General features: G+C 38.1%; 1 protein-coding gene across 1 annotated transcript in view; it reads left to right on the top strand.

Moving 5' to 3' along the window:
• The first annotated feature begins 2,727 nt into the window (after window positions 1-2,727).
• Window positions 2,728-16,640, top strand: part of LOC131432749 (uncharacterized protein DDB_G0283357) — a 370,149-nt gene continuing 356,236 nt past the window's right edge. Inside the window, exon 1 of the mRNA XM_058599244.1 lies at window positions 2,728-4,005. The gene's annotated coding sequence lies outside the window, so the exon portion shown is untranslated. The remainder of the gene's footprint in view (window positions 4,006-16,640) is intronic.

Genomic DNA, 16,640 nt, shown 5'->3' with positions numbered 1-16,640 from the left:
TTTTGCATGGATATTCTTCGGTGTTTTAGTTCTCATGACATTGTTTTAATTATCGTCGTTTTAAACGACAAATTGAGATTTTAAGTAGTGTCGAAACTGCAACTCGTATCGAATTTCAATCTTAACGTGTGACAATCGATTGAACATTCCATGAGATGTCGAAGTAAGTTAAACTTTAGAGTTTTTCGTCATTATTTATGGAGCTGAATCAAATTTTATATGAGATTCGGCCCTCCGGACCTCGGTTATAAAGTCGGTTTTTGCAGTGATTGTAAAGCCTTCTATATGAGAAAGGCTAAAAGAGATGAACTCACACTGACGCTCACAACTCTTGATCACATCTATAACTACGAACTCGAAAATGTGACAACTCCCCCTAAACGACACCTGTAAAAATCAAACCGTTACATAAAGCAAAGAAGCTAAAATAGCAAAAATTCTTCACAATTTGTTTCAAATCTGTTCCAAAAATGTTTCAATCAGGCCCGTGCAAAGGGTTGGGGAAGAAGGGCGGTGTGTCTCAGGCAAAAACGTAAGAAATCTTCAAAACAGGTTTCCAAACTATTTAAGCTTTGCAGGTCCCGTCAGTTGACAACGAAAATTCGGATAAAATTCAAGTATTTTGTAGTATTTTTTTTTACTTGTTTGTTGAAATCGGTTGTCATCTCTGAGTAAAGTGACACTCGCACGCATCACTGATCATAACACCATCCATGCAATGGTTCTGTAAGCTATAAATCCTATAAAACAAAAGGTCAAATTCCACAAAAGGAAAATAGTACCAAGGCTTTGCTTACGCAAATATCCATGCAGACATTGATCAACTCGACGAACTGAGTCGTTTGGTATACTGAATTTTGTCATATCGAGTGATTCTCATTTTCTATGAAAAAAGTAAAACATTTCGAAAAAACATCAGCTCTCGACGTTTCATGCAAATTCTGGTATAAATAAATAATAAATCTCATTCCTTTTAATGGAAAAACAACAGAAATTTATTTTAGTTAGTATTCAAGAGCCTGCTCATTCTCACCAGCTAATCAATAGTTAATCTATTTTCGAAAAGCAGTTTCGATACGGCAAACCGCCACATTCACACTCAACTTGTACGTGTTCGATTGCGTAAATGACTTCGTTACTTAAACATGATGGTGATTTATTATGGTCTCGAAAAACCAAAAAAAAGCCTGTCTTTCCTATGTCTTCGTTAATCAGCCATAGGACATAACCACAGGGTCCAACTGCCGCAATAGACCACCCCGTTGCAAGCGACCGCGTTGATCAAATCGAAAACCAACCGCCACAAATCAATGAATGAATCAGTTCGAAGCGGTTAAAAATCCAATTTGCATGTCAATGAAGCAGCCAATTTTTAAGCCGTCCTGCTTGCTTTTCCTTCGTTCGATTCTTATTGCCAGAGCGGCCTTTTCGAACGGAACTCGACTACCAGCCGAACGTAGTGTTCCAATAGTCATGTTTAAATGTTGTGAAATGAAAATCGTCGAACGGTGAAAATTTAAATCAATTCCACACTTTGCATTCTCAGCAATTAGGAACCCGGTCGAAAGGGTTCAGCGGCATCAGGGATCACAAAAAAGCAATCACCTCTGTTTGCCAATAATTTGCAAGGGGGTGGACACCTGGACGGAGTCCAATCTTATCTTAATTTCATTTGCTTTTCTCGGGTCCTTCAGGTGCCAAGCTTTTTGCGCGGATAAGTTATTAGATAAGCGATAAAATTCAGATACGGTAGAAAACAGAAACAAAAAAAAAAGATCTTTTCTGGTGTCAAAAACGACCAGGCATTTTCCACCTCTTGACCCGTTTTTCTCCGTGGAGTAATTCGTTTTTTCAACAGTTTCTTTTGCACTGCATTCTGATTCTTTTTTTTCTGAATTAAATCATAAAATTTTATGGTTCCTCAATAAATATACATAAAAATATATACTCGTTCTCTTTTTTTACGATTATTTTGGTTCTGTTCTTCGCGACTCTCAGCACAGTCCCACTTCAAGACAGTAAAAACCGGGCTATGCGCCCATGTGGTGTTTGATCTTTGAATTGCCCTCTGCCTCAATCCCAGCGCCGTCACCCGTTGCCGGTAACGTTTCTTTTTTTTTTATCACAGTTCGTATTGATTTTTGTCTTCCTAATTTCTTAACATTTCGCTTCTCTGGATTGTCCTCCAGTTCCGCTTTTTACTGCACTCGGGATGATAATTAGTAGCATAAATGCAAATACGACCCGAAAACTGCTGCAATGTATGCAGCACCGCAGAGTCACTGATGTTCATACCGCTCCCCTCCCCCTGGGTACCACCACCCAACCCAGCCAAAACAACCATCCCGACTCGAACAGCTTCCGAGAAATACCAACAGCTCCGGCTGAGAGACACATGCAAACATGTCCCTGCTCAGGCCAGGCCGGTTTGCATCGTCTGCCTTCGTGCGATCGGCCGAACCACTCAACATTAACGGCGAGAGTGTGTCGGAAACGAGAGCAAGAGAGAGAGAGAGAGAGAGCGTGCACGTTACTCTCCCGAGACACACTCAGCCGATCGCAGACCGATTCCGGTGTAGCAGACTTCGGGTCGCGCTCGTTCCGTACGCGTGGATTGTGTTCAATGGGATAGCATTAACGGTGAGTTCCCTCCGGCATGCTACTGCTACTGCTGCTGCTGCTTTCATGTTTCGTTGCACAATCGACTGCGGGCTTCAGTGCTCTGCTTGACGTCGTCTGATTCGAACGTTTTCGTGTTTCCGGTGCAGAATTTCAACGCCGTTCGCAACGCGTATTCGGAAAAATCGGAAAACCGCCGCCCAGATAACGATTCAGTACCCCGGGCCTTGTGGTGTGGCATATGTTGTGAGAAAATTCGCGCTTTCTGGTTCCGACAGTGGCTGTGGCTTGAAGAGTCTTCGCCGGAGACTGGTGTTTGGCGGCTGGTGGAATAGATACCGCGGAACTGTCATCTATCGAGTTTAACCTAGCATCCCAAGAGATAAGCTAGGCAAATAAATCACATGCGGAGTTCACCCATCCCCGGGTAAACGTCCGGACTTAGAGAGATATTAAAGACGGTTTCAGGGGAATAACTTCCTTGCGTGGTGACCGCGAAGAAATTGCCTTGTAAGATTGACAGAACTGTCAACGGCAGTGACAGTGGTGGTAGTGATTGACGACCGGATATCGGTCCGTGTCCGATGAAGTTGATATGCATGCAGGTGATGATGAGTCTAATGACGATGGACCGGTTCGGTGTACTGGCGGGAATAGTTCCGTTGTCAACAACGGACAGCTCCAAAGTGTGTTATTGTTTTTTCCGGTGCGAATAGAAACGTCAGTTCTAAGTTTTCCCGGTTTCATGCCTGCTAGATTTATTTGTTATTGTATTTTCCCGGGCTATTGATTTTCGGTTTCAATATACCTATATGTATGTTATCCTGCCGATTGATGATTTATGATTTGTCGGTGCACGGGAAAAAAAAGTTCCGATGAAGCTGAATAAAAGCTACGAGTTGGGCGAAAGCGAAAAGCAGTAATCTGAAAAAATAACCGGAAGATCTCGACCTGGTGGAAAATCGACAACAACCACCTCGTCCTACATTTCGCCCTCCTCATCCTCCTTCACTACTTTTGCAAGCATCAAACGAGGAAAAGTGATTAGTGCTGATCCGGAAGAGGAAGTTTGATTTCGAAAATTTTCAGTTTGTGAAAAGTTTCCGGGTTTTGTTTTTATTGGTTCTGTTTTTGGCCGTACGTGCGGCAGTGTGATTTAAGTTTCCTTTCGTTGAGTTGAAAATTTAAAAAAAAAACACGGAAAGTTTCCGTAGAAGAAAAATTAGTGTGCAGCGACGAGAGAGTTTATGGCTGAGTGAAACTAGTTTGCAGTTGCCTGTAGTGCGAAGATTCAGTGGGAGCGAAAAATAGTTGTCGAAAGTTTCCGACCGGCTTTCGGGACCTGCCAGACATCGCTTTTTCTCGCCTGGTGGAAATATCGAACAAGTGAGTGCATTGACGTATTTTGTTTGTGCAGTTTCTGCTAAATTAAATTCCAACCAATTTGTGATATCTGACCAGAACGGAAATTAAAAATTAATGAACGCGTGAGTAACTGGTCGAAAAAAAAAATAAAATAGCAGCCGTTAGCACAGTCCATTGGTCAGCACGGCAGTACGGTTCGACACTTTAACTGCGGGCTCTGAAGGCCGATCCAGCTTCGATTGACTGCGGCCAATTTTAAATTGATTGTGCTTGTTGGGTAAATGAGAGTTTATTATTTTCGCTGGTATTCAGCACTTTACCGGTTGGCGTTAATCGTTCGAAACGAATACCAAACTGGTCATCTAGCCATGTTTGGGCTTTGGCGAATGATTTTGAGTTGAGCCTGTTTTCAACACTGTATTCGAAAAATTCATCAATCAAAAAAATTATATATTGATGTTTGCTTCATTACTGCTGCTACTGAAATGATAAATAAATTTTGCAGAACAAAATCTGCCTTTATACCAAATCTAAACTGAATGACCGAGGTAAAGTTATTCAGATATCGTGATTTACGTGATTTTCATAAATGGTTCAACTTGTTCAATTTTGTTCAAGTTTCGTCTTACAAATCGCCAGTGTTTTCCCAACTCGCCAGTGCTAAACAGTTTGAAATGACTCGCTAGCGCACCAAAGTAGTTCAACTTGAGCCGCTAGACAGACATTGAGTTTGATCACAATGGTGTTGCACTTCTGTTGACTGCACCGAACTGTTGTTCAATGCCTTGTTTACTTTAATATTTTTACGTTTCGTCTTTGACTCATCAGTGCAGAGCGGTTCAAATTGAACTGCTTAGTGCTAAACTCGGCAGTTCAATTGGAACCGCTAAGCAGACGTAAAGCTTCTGCTACTTACAGAACACTTTTTGTTTTGCAACGAAGTGCAATGTCTTTTCTGACGTGCCGAACGAAAACGTGTTTTCGACTGTTGTTTACTTTAGTTTCTTATTTTATGTCGCTGTCCTCTGTTAGAACTAGCTCAATATATCTAAGAACAAAACTGAATTTTAAGCCGACCGCCTTACCTAGATTATAAAACATTCTTTATTAGGTAAGAGTCCTATTTTCATTTTTCCAAATTTAGATATGAGCATGGTCCATCAGTAATTTAAACAGTAAAATGTTTTGCAACAATTCTAGTAAAATATGCAGATAGAATAGCAACTGATTGACTGGGAAAAAACTAGGAAATCTAAACAAATGTGGTCTCCACAATCGCAGTTAATCTTCGTCTAGCGATATCTAATTTTTAGAATTTAATATATATTTTTATGATTAATGGAAGAATAAAATGATTTGCCCCTAATTCGGGCTTGGCTAAACTGTAGTCTACATTCCTGTTTTTACGTTTCGTCTTTGACTCATCAGTGCATTAGCAGTAAATGTTCAACTGCTAACGCTATCTAACGATTCTTAAAAAACCACTAATGCTATTTGTTAAACAATGTTTGCATTGAAGTGTCAAGTCTTTACTGAAGTGCCTAAAGAACGCACCATTGGATAATTCCGATAGGAGATAAATTCAGCTCTAGAAGTTTTCTCTTAATGTGTTTATAAAATTAAAGTACATAAAACTTACTCTAAAAAAACTGTAGAAATAATTGAAACAAAGATACACACTTACATTTCGTCTTTGACTCATCAGTTTGAACTGCTTGATGCAAAACTCGGCAGTTCAATTTGAACCGAAAAACAAGCGGTAAAGTTTCTGCTATTTTAAGAAATTTTTTTTTTGGTTTTGCATCGAAGTACAATGTCTATACTGATGTGCTGAACGAAACCGTGTTTTCGAATTTTTCTGGCCGAATTTTGAATTAAGCCATTGGCATTTCGTGGCAAAATTTATGGGTTGTGCACTGATTATGTGGTATGATATCAGACGTAACAGTTCGTTGTAAGTGAAAGCTAAAGATTAATTGATATTCGCTTGTGTTTTTCAATACAACGGAGTATCGATATACATTTGGGTGGGATTTTTTATATTAAGCTTATCTCTTATCATCGATACAACAGAAAAAATCCGCACACTGCACGTCGAGTAAATCTGGCAATAATGTCATCAATAAAACCGCTTCTACGTTGCAACTGAAACATCCAAGAATCTCAGGTATTTTTTTTAAATCTGTATTCGAACAAAATCAGTCTGAGAAAAACAAAAGAAATCCCGTCACTTTCAAACGCTCTGTAGAACACTTTGATTTCCACAGCAATTGAAGACTTTTAGGGGCTCATTGTCAGTTTCTGATTGATTTCAGAAATCTGTGAAAATCTGTGCAATATATTCAGAATCTGTGAAACTGGAATTTCTGAAGACAGCAATTTGTTTTCAACTGCCATAAGCATAAGCCACTGAAGGCTTGTGACAGAGAGAACAACAAATCTCAGAGCTGAGCTGAGTAATTCCCTTTCTTCTTATATCTGTGCAGTAACTCATGTGCACGGAAAAGACACTAACACTGCGACAAGAAACACTGAAAATTTTAGGTTGGATGTATATGGGATAAGACACACAATTTCCGTGTACAAGGCAAACGGCTCAGGTTCAAAGCGCCGTCTTTTGTCTAAGACAATGCGATATGAGAAGATTGTTATTGTGCTGCTGCCAAAATCGCTTATTATTTTCTATTCGATACCATCCGACCAGATTTCATCGAATAAATTGAGGATCGAAAAAATAATAGAATGCGAATGGGGATGCACTTAATTAATTACAATTTGATCGGTTGTGCAGTGCACGAGGTGCGCGTAAGGACGAGACGCCACTGCATTAAGCAGTTCGATTTGCACTGCTATGTACTGATGAGCCAAAGACGAATCGTAAACATATTGAAAACGGTTATGTGCCCTTGCATAATTGCGAACCCCTGAATGAAATTCAATCATGCCAGATTATTTTCGTCGATAGCGTAATATTACATCTATTAACATGTAAAAATAATGTTTGTATCTGTATCGATGTAAACCTAAGCTAAATTAACTATGAAGTGAAAAATATGACTTATCTTTACATGCATTAAATTGTAAATTTAAGTAAATTACGACGCTTCTTTGATGTACATCTATAAAGACGTAAATTAACATGATTTTTTCTAAGTGTGTACGACACAATTTACATATGATTAAATATCTCATTCGCATTAGTTTTCTGGAGTTCTCTGTTGATTGATGTTCGTTGAGGTACTGTTGATTTTTCAACAGATTCTTTGAAAAAAGGGTTTAACGGGTCGGTCTTTTTTGTTTCATGGGTCGGTATTTTGGTTTTGTGGGCCGATTTTTCAAAAACAAGCGTCGGATCACTAGATCCGTCGTAACTATGGCAATGATTGTTGAAGTTTGGAAAAATATCAAGTTACAGCCAGAGCTGCAAATTGTCAGTCATGTCAAATGACCTTGACAGACTGACTAAAATCATCGTCAACTGTAATTGGTACGATCAAAGTTTCTGTCAAATGAGATACTCGATAGTTCAATGACCAAGTAGAAGTACACTCAGTCAAAGACAGGTGACGCATTTTGTTCTCTCTCTCATTCTCCTATTCTCTGTTGAAGTACAAAAATTCCATGAGAGTACTAACATAAACATAAATTGATAAAGTTCATTGTTCTTTGTAAAAAGTCATTGGAATCCGGAGTTTATTGGTGTACATGAATTTATTTCAATGTTTATGCTGCTTGATTAATATTTAGTCACATTGTAATCAAGCAGTGACAGGAGAAATGAAGATAATATCAATCGCATCGGCAATCAATGAGCGTCCTGGTGAGTATAATATCAAGAGAATTTAAGTTATGACAGATCGGCTCTCAGACACTCAATATATGACGATTGGTAGAGCATGGTTGGCAGCAGTCCTGTGACATAAACTTTCCAATCTTCGTCGTGCAAAGTTGCTCGTTGATAGTGACATTTAGCAGCTCTGGTTACAGCATGAACTATATGCCTTATATTCGATTTCGGAGATCTCAATTTTTTTTTAATTCTTAAAGTCGATTGTTTAAAAAAAAACTTTCTTTTTGAGATTAAAAACTGTTTCAGAAAGAATGGACGCACTTTGATTTCGCTGTAAATAATTTACAAGTGTTAGATATTCAAACATTATTCGATATACTGATAATATTAGACTACAACAATAGAATATTGTTCTCAACATTTGCTACTTAGTCATTGTAGACTAGCTGGCGCACCTTCTTGCGAACGTTCCTCATTAAATTCCGTACAGACTTCTTGGCGACAAGTTTTGACACTTTTTTCCAATCTTTTTCGAACTGTTGAATGGTTTCGGCTGCCGAGACATGTTTCCTAAGATGTGCCTTCGTTAATGCCCAAAATCTCTCAATTGGTCGAAGTTGAGAGCAATTCAATGGATTCATGTCTTTTGGGACGAAAGTGACATTTTTCGAAGTATACCATTCTACCGTTGATTTCGAGTAGTGGCAAGAAGCAAGATCTTACCAGAAGACAACAGGATCCCTGTGGCTTCGAATCATGGGTAGAAGTCGTTTTTGCAAACATTCCTAGATGTATATTTCACTGTTCATTAAAGCAGTGGTGATGAAGGGTTTCGAAATCTTACCGCAGCTACAAATTGCTTGCCAGACCATAGTTTTCTTACCAAATTTTTCAATCGATATGTCGGACTGGTTTAACACTTTCCCTTCTCGCGCCGTATAATATTGTGGTCCCGGCAAGGATTTGTAATCGAGTTTCACGTAGGTTTCGTCGCCCATGATTATGCAGTTCAAATTTCCAGCAAGAATCGTATTGTACAGCTTTCGAACCCTCGGCCTGATCGATGCTTCTTGTTTCGGACTACGTTTTGGTTGTTTCTGCTTCTTATAGGTTCGAACATTCAAACGTTCTTTAGCACGAAGAACATTTGACTTCGAAGTGCCCACTTTTTTGGCCACATCCCGAACTGAAACTTTCTTCTTTTGCTCGAACGCCTTCAGTATAAGTTTATCCAACTGAGGGTTAGCAGGACCTTTTTTCGACCCGTTTTCGGTTTATCCTCATAGGTGTTATCCTCACCGAACTTCCTGATTGCATTTTGCACGGCTTTTTCACTTACTCCTTCCATTTTTGCTGTCTTTTTCAGTGACAGTCCGTGTTCTGTGCACCATTTGTACACAATTTTTCAACGTTGTTCTGCTGAAAGTCCACGTATTTCGAAACAAACTAATGAAAACGAATAATCAACTGCACAAGTGGTTAGAGAAGAGTGTAAACAACAGGACGCAGCCATAAAAATTGACAGATTCTGAACCATTGCGAAATGGCAGCGTTTTTTGGTTGCGTCCATAGTTTCTGGGACAGTCCTTACACCAAGACGTTTCGTGCATTTCTTAGATATTTGTCATCAATTTTTTTTTTTAGTTGCGGTACGTATCCCCCGCGTAAAAAAAGACTCAGTGCATTTACAAAGCTCAGATTTCGCTCTCTATTTTTTCTTGGTTAGGATCATACCTCAAAGAACGAAGTTTTCAAATCAAACCCGACGATTCTCTTTCAGATGAATTCAGCAAATGCACTAGTGTACCTCATGGAAGTAATCCTGCACCCATATTGTCCGTCTAATGTTAATGTTTGAATTTTCCAGCAGCTTTGATGATCCTCCCTGTCTTCCCGACGTTTCGGTCATTTTAGCCTTCTTTAAGGGTTACGATAAAACAACACTTGAGGAAATAAAAAAAAAATTGCAAGGCAGAATTTGTCATGAAAAATTCAGATATCCGAATGCGACAGTCCAAATCAATTGACGCAGTTGATTCAAATAAATTCTCCGTTCTGTTCGATGTGTTCTACATCGGAAGAGTTTTTTTTTCTTTTATTTGAGTTCCAAAATCGGCAGATACAGAAATTGGGAAAAAAACTCAAACTGTTAAATTACATACCAGCAGCTCGTCCTGTTGAACAATTGGTCTATTGTTAATTTTGCCTTTCCTTACATTTTGTAACTGTTTTTCAATTTCTTGATGCTATTGTTAACAAATGTCTATGAAGACGGATAAGTTCTGTGTTTAACTTAGAATGTTACATTGTGTACCAACTTAAATGGGATTTAAATCTTCTGTAGAAATAAGTGATCCCATTAAAACTTCAGTTAGATGTTGAATACAAAAAAGAAAAGAATAACTGATAATTCTTGGGCCAAGTAAAGTCTAACACTGTTATTTTTTTCAAGCCATTTCTCTTCGTCAATCATAATCGTAATCGATTCTCACTCAATTTGCTTAATTATTGCACGAACAATGCTCTTTATACCGATCTCTCGTATGGAAGTTAACAGTTAAATATTCACTTTATGAATGTGATGATGGCCGTCATTTTAACAAACAATGAGCTAGTATAACTGAATAAATAGTTGCAAATGCATGGCATTTACGGCAAACGGAAAGAATGATAGACTACGCAATGCAAAAAAACAAAATTACGAACTGTTGCCTTTCCAACCAGATCCTTATATTAAGATACAACAAATTAATGGTGCATAATGAAATGTTCCTCATGTCGTTTTGCTACGTTCTTCCCCAATGCCGGTGAGAAATCGCTAGTAAGTAATGTTCGTGTTGAAATGAGGCTGGAATGGGATGATCGTTTGTCTGAATGGCACTGCTTGATGTTTATCGTCAGCTTTCAAGCACATTCGTGAAATTAAGTTTTTGCTCAACTTGTTCACGTGGACTGCAACCGCACTGACTTTACTAGTTATTTTAAATCTACGAGTCCATGCTAACTCTTCTGGTAAAAAAATATGTGAGAAGTCCACTTACATTTTAAGTATGAGCCGAATTATTTAAAGAGGTTAAATCTGGTTATAAATTTTTAAATACATCATCTAACGGGTACTAAAAACCACTGATTATCATTCGGATGCGCGATATTGATGTTTAAGTAATAAATTTACAATTATTTTTGCTTTATATGGTTTTGTTTACCTTTTTGTCAGTATTTAAAGAAAAACAAACGAGAATATGACTGATGATTGAAGTAGTATACATGAAAAATTTGTTAAAAAATTAACTTAGAGACGGAATTTGAAACTGCAACTTCATTCAATCCGAGACAATTGTTTTACCAATAGAAAATTGTCATAATGCGATAAAACACAATTTACAAGAGCATGGTTAGAAAAATATTATATTTTTATGAAAAAAGCTCAAAAATTATATGAAGTGAGAAATGAAACTTTGTGAACCATTATATCGAAAAATAAAGAAATGAGAAAAAAACAGTTACTCGAATACAATAAAAATTTAGTTTTTTTTACGTGTCGATATTGTATCAGTAAGATGAGCCAGAGTTTGCACTCACTCGGGCATATTAAGGCTATAGGCTGCTGAGCACTGTGCAATATTCCACTTCCACTTCCACCCTACCCTGCTTTGCCACGACAAAAACATTTTTCTTTCCGACTCGTTTGAAACACAATAATGCACGCAGACGAAAAACATAATACGCAACAGAAGCGCCAAAGAGAAGAAGTACAAGGGACCTTTTTTTTTTTGAATGCGGATTTAATTAATTCACGTGTGAATGGAAATTTCGAACGATTATAACGACGCACAAAACAAAAGAGGCTCATAAATACAATCGATTTCTTCAAGTTTTACCTTCGGCCATCAGTGCTTAAAGCAGCTCAAATTGAACTGCCATCTCCACTTAGCAGCTCAATTTAAAATTTAAACCACTAAGCAGATGCGAAGACTAGTAATAAGTCGTCACTCGTTTACGCTCGAGACGTCAGAATGTGAATTGCATCACGGTGAAATATTTTCCGAATATAAATAGTGTAAACTGCTAGGCGGAAATGGCAGTTCAATTCGAACTTCTATAAACACTGAGATGCCGAAGGCGAAACGTAAAGAAATCGAAATAAAATGTGTGCTTTTTCGAAAACCAACAGACCCCGAAATATTCATAAATAAGACATTAAGCCACTCCGCTCTGCCACCCTTTCCTCTAAGTGAATTTTCATATTATGTTAAGGTGATGGATTTTCAGCTTTTATTTTTGGAATTGAAGTAAAACAATTATGCAAACTTTATTCATATAGTCCCAATAGCTACTTAAACACTGTCACTCTCTTTCCAAATTCGCATAACTTTTTGAAGATCCGCATAAAAAACTGCTGAACTTTATCGACTCGTATGAATAACTAAGAAAACATTTTTCCATTCTGCCCGATGCGCTAAAAATTCACTCAATGTCCAAATCTGGTGTTGTTTAAAAATATTTATATTGAAATAAATATCACCAGATATCGACGATATGGACAAAACAAGAAGCATTGTGTCGAAAAATTGTGCGAAAAACAAAAACGCATAGCACTGAAAACTCGCATAACGAAACCAAAACAAAACACCGCATCAAAAACGTTCAAAAAATATTTTCTAATCCGCCTAGTGGTGTAATGATGCCTTTCTCATATTACTTATATTTTCATAAACATCACTAGGAGATTCTGTCATGGTTTTGTTTTTGTCAAACTTGAATAAAATCAAAAAATTTCTTTGGTATAAACTCCCATGGCCTTTTCAATTTGTAAACATTTATGTCAAGTTAAAATAGTTTTAAGTGTGCAACCATGCATGCTATACAAAATTTAACAAAGCATGCGGGGTGCTAGGCGGTGGTGTTTTCTTCTTCCGTACCAGCACGTACCGATTCGTACTGATTTTGCATCATTTTGAATGACAGTTTGAAAGTTTTGATACTCATTGCTCTATAATTTCGGAACCGGAAGTCGGATCAGAATGATATTGCACAGTTTTGCCTTTCTCTATAGAAAGGTATTAGAATTGCTGGAAAAAACCGACTTTCGAACGGAGCCTCGGAGACCATTGTTATATACCATTCGACTCAGTTCGACGAGATCGGAAAATATGTGTGTGTGTGTATGTGCACTTTTCGAAGATATTTCAACGCGCTCAATTTTCTCAGAGATGGCTGAACCGATTTTAACAAACTTGAGCTCGTTTGAAAGCTACTGTCGGGCCATTGATCAAGTTCAAAGATCAAATGGCTGTGACTTTTGGTTCCAGAGATATGATGGTATAAGTGACGTAACCGACGAAACACGTTGATTTTTACCACTCTTATTTTGGGATCACCTCTAATTTCGTAAAGCGCTATTGTTCAAAAGTTTAAGCACCTAAAAAATGTCCTCCTGCAAAATTTGAGCTAAATCGGACATGCGTGAGGGGTACGTGAGGGGAGGAGTAAATGAAATTTCCGATATCGAAAATTTTTTTTGATGCCAAAAATCTTGAAATTGCATGAAATGTCGAGATTTAGTGTTATCTAAAAAAACTTTTTTTTTTAATAAATCCACTTTCATCTTATCCCAGAAAGTCGATATTTTCAAAAAAAATTGTTTCGAGATGACACTAAATCTCGACGTTTCATGCAATTCTAAGACTTTTGGCATCAAATTTATTTTTTCGATTTCGAAACTTTCATGGTGATTTTTCAAGATATAAGAAAATTCCACTAAGTGGACTAAGAAGGATTTTTTTTAGATTAGCATCACTCTTCTTATACAAATAGGCATCGCAAATGTCAAGCACTAGTTTGGAAAAATGATGCTGACTGTGTGACATAAACACTTTTGTGAACTACTCGAATCAATCTAAATCAATTGGTGTCAAAATTAGTATCCGAAATTATATAATAAAAGTATGAAATATATTTTCATGAGACTGTTATGAAAGAAGAGAAAGGCATTTTCACATCACTAGTTGGATTAAGAAGGGTTTTTATAAATGAAATTACGTGATACAAAATAAACGAGTGAAAAGGATTTAGACAAAACAGTTGATTCATTGCATGGACATATTCTAAACAGTTGTTATAAAATCATTTTAAATCACCAAATGAAGGTCAACAGATCTAATGCGCGTCTTGATTCTTTATTATTTCCGCTTTATTATTTTAATTATTCATTAAAATTATTAATTGGTTATATTGGTTGGTATGGGCAGCCGGCTGCCGAGAAAAATATTAATTTATTGTTTGAAATATTAATATTAAGTGTTTTTTTACTATGTATTCAATATACCAATATATGTCATCTCTGTTATTAACTTTGTAATATCAACGGATTTGCGCAATAGTTGATTTTTATTATTCAATTTATAATCCTGAAAGACAATCAATAACATGGAAGAAGAAAACATTCTGAATAAAACCTTTCTCCGAAGCTAGACGGAAATTAATAGGTTGAATGAAGAGATAATTTAGTAAAACAGAGTAATCAGAAGTGAAACATTGAAAATATCTGTTAACTGAAAGGAAACAGAAACTCCTGAAATTGTCGCCTTTTACGACATGGAAGCAGGAACCTAGTGGATCTATTCTTGGTTCATTTTTTTCCGCCGGATTCCACACGGCATCTGGGCTTGTACTGTCCGGAGAGAGCTAATAGGTACTATCAATATCCTAGTGGCCCCCAGCCCCTATTGTGAAAATCGGTTTGAGCGTTGCTGAGAAATCCAAATGAGTATCGTTTTTGGAGCTTTTCTTCGATATTACCTCTCCGTTCGGATGCGGAAACCGGGGACTAGTAGTCCCAAAGTAGGTTTATATGTATTCATTAACTAACAAGGTCTGCCAATTAGATGAATTTACTAGTAAATTTTATAAAAACTTGCACCTCGTTTCGCTATCACTTTTGAAAAAGTTCTCATGAAATTAAAAAAAAAATCACTTATAGCTCTGTAATACCGGAAACGAAAGTACGATCTGGATAAACTTTTCGGAGACTTTTTAAAGAATTTTTTCTTTGCATCTTAGTTTTTTTTAATCGGCTAAGAAAATTGAGTGCGCCTTGTAACTCCGGAAGCTGAAGTCGGATCGGGATAAGATTCAATTCAAAAGCTATAACTTGAATCTGAGTTTGTGAAAATCGGTTCAGCCATCTCAGAGAAAATCGAGTGACATTCTTTGTCACAACAATAGTATATAGTATATGACATTCGGTCCTCCGGGCCTCGGTTCAAAAGTCGGTTTTCACAATGATTGCCTTTCTAAATGAGAAATGCAAAACTCTTGAGTGTATATATTTTTGAAAATTCCCAAAGAACTTTTGCCTAGATCCTCCTCAAAAGTTAGGCTAGAATTGCAAACTATCCTTTGCGGTAATGAAGAATGCTTATGCCTAATTTGAGTCAAAATAAACAAATATGACATAAATCAACCTGTGAATTCAAATGGTAAAATTTCCATTAATTGAGGAAGAGTGAGGCGGTGGTCGCAACCGGGAGAGTCAGAAATAGAATTTGTTAAATTCAATCTCATTGGCCAAATTATCCAAAATTAGATTCCATAATTGTTAAACTCGAACAAGCAACAACGAAGTCATTGAAAAATTTTACCGGTTGGAGACTGATTCCATCAATTGAGTCTATCCGCACAACCGCAGAATATATCGTTAGTATATCGTAGATGCAATTTTATTAGCTAAATATTATAGACCAACGTTGAGGCATGAGATAGGAACTTTTGAACACTTACTTTGACTAACGAGAAGTTTGGTCATAAAACGTTGCCTCAAATTTGAATTAATAACTGTGAATGGTTGTTACTAATCATAAATCGTCAAGGATAATTTTCTATGCTTGTATTATCAATCCGTCGTTTGATCCACGCCATCCTAAACCTTTGCTTTAACTAATAGTAACGCACTGAAAATAAAACCCCGATACATTCACCATCAACCTCAGGGATTCAACTTGCAGCTGCAGCTGCGCTGACATAGATCGCGACACCGCCACCGACGGATGGTTTATTTGCGAATTATTCACGACGCAAACTTGATATATGATACCCGGTGACAAATTAGTCACAATCACAATCTCGCGCGTTTGCCTTGCCGCACAACGCCGCAATTGTGCCGTTCGATAGTGTTTGCGGCCGGGTTTGGGCTGAACTGGTTTGGGCGCGCACGCAATCAAATTGATCCCGGGAGAACACACGCAAGGTTCTCCCGGTCGAATTCGTCCGCTGGCGGTGGCGGCCCCGCGGCCAGTTTAGAACGCAAACCGGCTAATGAACCTCTCGTGCGTGATTATTTGTCCGGTCGAGCATCGCATCGAAGGCTTCGATGCTTTTTAGTTTGACAATCATCATTATCATTGTTTTGTTGTGAAACGAGCTTTGGCCACTCACTGCTAGATGATAGATACTAAGCGCTAATTAATGCGGTGGAAGGCGTGGCTCCATTGCGGTAGAATGGCTGACGCTTGAAATGCTTGTTGTGTGGGGCGCTGCTGCTGTGCAAATCAGAGCACTGTATGGCAATTGGCGCGACCGAGCTGCAGTGCGCGAGCGATTCCAGCGCGACCACTTCAACGCAAATTGCTTGCTGGCGGGATGTTAGCGGCGATAGGCTAAAATTTATGTCTGAACAACCCGGCAATGTCACAGCAGCTGTGCTGCCAGAGTGCGAGCCGGCAGTTCGTCGCGCTCCTCGTGTTCGGCTGGTTTGTCTTTCTGGCTTCGAAAATCGCGAGTGGTTCACGATACCGGAAAAAATTGCCGCGCGCTTCCTATTGTTGGGGAGGAGGGGAGGCGGATCAGGAGCGCTTTTATTCAGTTT

Source organism: Malaya genurostris, chromosome 2 (genome assembly GCF_030247185.1).
Source record: "Malaya genurostris strain Urasoe2022 chromosome 2, Malgen_1.1, whole genome shotgun sequence".
Classification (NCBI taxonomy): Eukaryota; Metazoa; Arthropoda; class Insecta; order Diptera; family Culicidae; genus Malaya; species Malaya genurostris.
Note: the sequence above shows the minus strand (reverse complement) of the source record. Positions and strands in the feature narration are given on the sequence as shown.